The 4,393-nt window shown below is 38.1% G+C and overlaps 1 pseudogene; it reads right to left on the bottom strand.

Annotated features, from left to right (window-relative positions):
• Window positions 1–2,786: 2,786 nt before the first annotated feature.
• LOC139187153 (olfactory receptor 2D3-like) lies at window positions 2,787–3,782 on the bottom strand (annotated as a pseudogene).
• Window positions 3,783–4,393: the final 611 nt, after the last annotated feature.

The following is a 4,393-nucleotide window of genomic DNA, read 5'->3' as shown; positions in this document are numbered from 1 at the left end:
ATCCCTCAACTAGAATTTGTGTAAGTGAAAAATAAGCTTCTGCTTGTTAAACCACTGAGATCTGAGATTTATGTGTTAGAACAGGGACTGGTAAACACACCAGGGAAGTTGTGTGGGAACACATTCATTTTTGTATTGTCCATGACTTGCTGTCCCACTGCAATAGTAGCTGTGATGGGACAGTATGGCCTGCAAAGCCTGAATGTATTTAGTTTTTACCCCTTTGCAGAAAAAGTGTGCTGACTACTATGCTAAAGCAAATAGTATTATTTTACATAAAGGAAAACTGTGAGCAGTTAAGGTAGGGGATCACTGTATAAAGAGAACCAGGCATGGCTTTCTTGACATAGGAAGAAGCCATTTTTCACCTAAACCATTTTGTGCTCTAAGTTTGGCCATATTGCTAGCCCTTGAGCAGGTCTCAGCAATTAATGATCTTAAGGGAGCAAAAGAATACAGAAAAGTCAAGAAACAAGAAATCCTTCCTTCTCTTGACTTTGCCTTAGGTGTGTCTTTTGACTTGATACCCACCAAAAGGTGAATCCAGATTTGGGGTATCAAAACTAGAACTAGAACTGGAAGATAACATATAATATTTTTGTTATATTAGGGGTGAGAAAAGCCTCTCTTAGTAAAAAGAAAAGGATTCTAGCCTTTTACCACCACCACCCCATCCCCCATCACACGTTTATCTGGTTGACTCCTTCATCCTTCAGTTTTCAACTTAAAAGTTGCCTCCTCACAAATTGATTCTGTATGATTTCCAAAAGTCTATAATTATGCCATTCAATTATTCTGCTGTAATAATCTTTGCCAAGGTCAATAATGACAAAATTGATGAATTCAATAGGCTTTTATCAATAATACATAAAACTCTGAGTCATTTGAGAAATCTTTCCTGGACGGTCACTCCTCTCACCACATCTGACATTCCATCTGTTTCTCTGATTCTTGCTGCCTCAGACTTCATTGGCTATACTTCCACCTTGAAATGTTAGTAACTGCAAGGTTCTGTCTTGGATTCTTTCCCACTATCTTTATTGAACATCACATCTCATCCACGATTGCACTTCAGAATTACCTTGGGATATTGTTACAAAACATCTGTATTGCCTCCATCTTTGCCACCCCTGTGGTCTATAATAGGACCAAGAATTTGCATTTTAATATAACTCCTTCAAGATTGCAATGCATAAGCTTGGTTTTCTGATTAAAACCTTTGGCATATATCCTGAGATATGTCAAATTTCACTTGCAATTATTTACAGTAAACTTGAAGATCTATTTCTCCAGCCCATATCTCTCTTTTAAACTCTAGCTTTATCCATTCATTTGAAAATGGTATTTCTTGAGCAATAACAATGGCTGGATAGTTTACTATAAATGATAATATAGAGATCAACAAAGCAGTCACGGTTTTTACGGCCATGGAATTTGCAGCCTAATGGATGAATCAGGTATTAAGCAAAAAATGATACAATTTGCTTCCACAAAAGCCATTCCATTACCTAAAATGCAGTGTACAATTTTTAGTGTGCTTAAGAATCATTTGGGACTCATTACAAAAGGAGATTCCTAAGATCAACTTCCCTACCCCACTGTGTATTGAACAATATTTTCAAAAAAGGACCTAGGAATCATTTTGTCATAATACGTAAAACTATGGTTTACATTATAAATGCCTTACCAAGGCATAAAGTAGTGCCACAGTTCTCATTTTCTTAACTTCATCCTCACTATCTATTACTGTCTTATAAATTACCCATATTCAGCATTTTCAGAATTACGTGCTGGGCAAATTCTTCAGTACAAAAAAAGAGTATTTCTGAATCTAGACTCTGTCTTACTTTCGTCTTTATAGCTCATTATTTTCTTTCTTTTTTTTAATTTTTATTTAATTTTTAAACTTTACATAATTGGATTAGTTTTGCCAAATATCAAAATGAACCCACCACAGGTATACATGTGATCCCCATCCTGAACCCTCCTCCCTCCTCCCTCCCCATACCATCCCTCTGGGTCGTCCCAGTGCACTAGCCCCATGCATCCAGTATCGTGCATCGAACCTGGACTGGCATCTCGTTTCATACATGATATTTTACATGTTTCAATGCCATTCTCCCAAATCTTCCCACCCTCTCCCTCAACATATACATACTCTTAGAAAAATTCTGCCATTTGCTGTTCCTTAAATATTCTCTCTTTAAAATTTCAGATATTGTTAAAATGAGAATTTTAAGCTATGCTAGAAATATAACACCATCAAGACTTTATTTTTTTTACATCTATAGCCTGATCTTCCAGAAATATACCTGAAATATATGATGTACTCAAAATATATTTGATGAATGCATGCAAGTATGAAGAAAATGAATCCATTTGCCAGAAATACAATCTTGTATTTGTGATAGTTTTGTTTGCGTCTTTGTTTTTTTGATGTATAGTTGTCTACTTGTTTTGATTTCCTTATTAGCTTGTATGGGCTTGAAGAGTAGTGACTGTTTATTCATAAACCTTTCATTTCCTTCCTTCCTTTCTTTTCTCTTTCCCTTTCTTCCTATATTTTTCTCCCTTCTTTTCCTTTCTATATTACTCTCCTGTGTCTATCAAGGTCCCTTGCCTTGATTAGGCAATATGCTGAACTTATTTGAGAAGACGTGGGAAAATAGGAGAAGAAAACAGAAGTGTAGGAATGGAATGAAAATGGGAAAATTTTATAAAAAAGTCACTTCTCTCCACATACCTAAAATTGTCATCAAAATCAGAGATTCCCACTTTCAAAAACACTATTTTGCAGTTACCCTCCTGAGAGCCCCTTTGACATCCTTGTTCCTCAGACTATAAATGATGGGGTTCAGCATGGGTGTCACTGCTGAATAGAAAACAGAGATCACTTTATCTCTTTCATTCATTATCTTGGAGTTTGGTCTCATGTAGGCAAATATTGCTGAGCCATAGAAGAGGACAACCACAGTGAGATGGGAGCCACAGGTAGAGAAAGCCTTGAGCCGTCCCTCCCCAGATTGCATCTGGATCACAGTGGAGATGATATTCCAGTAGGAGACCAGGATCAGGGAGACAGGAGCTAGGAGGATGGCCACACCCATTGCAAAGATGGCCATTTCTGTCCTGTAGGTGTCTGCAGAAGCCAGCTTCAGGAGGGCAGGAGGTTCACAAAAAAAATGGTTAATGATATTGTTCTCTCGGTAGGGCAGACACAACGTGAATGTGGTGTCCACCAGAGACACAAATGCTCCACTGGCTCAGGACCCTGTGGCCAGCTGGGCACATACCCGATGTGTCATGATGGTGGTATAGTGCAGGGGCTTGCAGACAGCTACATACCAGTCATAGGACATCACCGCCAGCAGTGCACACTCAGTACACCCAACCAGAAGTAAAACAACTATCTGTGTTGAGCATCCAGCAAAGGAAATGGTTTTCCTTTTTACTAGGAAGTGGACTAGCACCTGGGGAACTGTAGTAGTAGAAAAACAGAGATCAGCAAAGGACAAGTTTCTAAGGAAAAAGTACATGGGTGTATGGAGCCTGGAATCTATGTGAATGAGCACAACAATAAGCAGATTTCCCAGCACAGTCAGCAGGTAGATGATCAGAAAAAGGAAGAAGAGCAGGACTTGTGTGTGTGGATCCTGTGAAAGGCCCAGGAAGACAAATTCAGTCACATATGTTTGGTTTCCTTCTTCCATGAATATTTAATATTCCTTATAGGTCAACACCAAGAAAAAAAAGCACACACATATTGATCAGTTAAAAACTATTTGAGTAACAAGTATTTTATCAATCAATATACAAAACTGGGCCATTGACTTCCAACTTTTATTTGCTTCCATATGTTAGAAGAAAGAGTTTTCTTTTTGCTTGGTAGTTCTGACAGTTTCTGTCATTTTCTGTCATCCATTTCTGATTTTCTCTGCCCTTGAATCTTTCAGTAGAACCAGAGAGCCAGCAATCATCTTGAATATACTATGTGACCGAGCCTTGGCTGGACTACACATAGTTCTGAGAAGATTTTAAGAGCTGCTCACAGTGCATCCTTTCTTTTACATAAATTTGGGAAACAAACATACTGCAGTTGCTTTAAACCAGTTAGATTTTTATGCTGCAAACTGACAACATTTGTGAAGGCAGATTTTTGTCTTTATATTTACAAAGTAATCCTAAACAAGTGCTCTGAAGCCAGGAAAGGGAAGTTAAGGAAGATATTGTTGTTTGTAATCCCGGCCCTTAAACAAATTCATCTGTCATTTGTTCTCAATGTGAGGAGGATGCTGAGGTGCATCAGTAAAAATAGCTGCCTCTTTGGTCATTGTACTCTGTGGTGTCCTTTAAATATGCCTTATTCTGTCCTCAACACTCTTTTCTCTCTCTT

The sequence above is a fragment of the Bos indicus genome, chromosome 15, assembly GCF_029378745.1.
Source record: "Bos indicus isolate NIAB-ARS_2022 breed Sahiwal x Tharparkar chromosome 15, NIAB-ARS_B.indTharparkar_mat_pri_1.0, whole genome shotgun sequence".
Taxonomy (NCBI): domain Eukaryota; kingdom Metazoa; phylum Chordata; class Mammalia; order Artiodactyla; family Bovidae; genus Bos; species Bos indicus.
The sequence above is the reverse complement of the archived record's forward strand: the minus strand, read 5'-3'. Positions and strand labels throughout refer to the sequence as shown.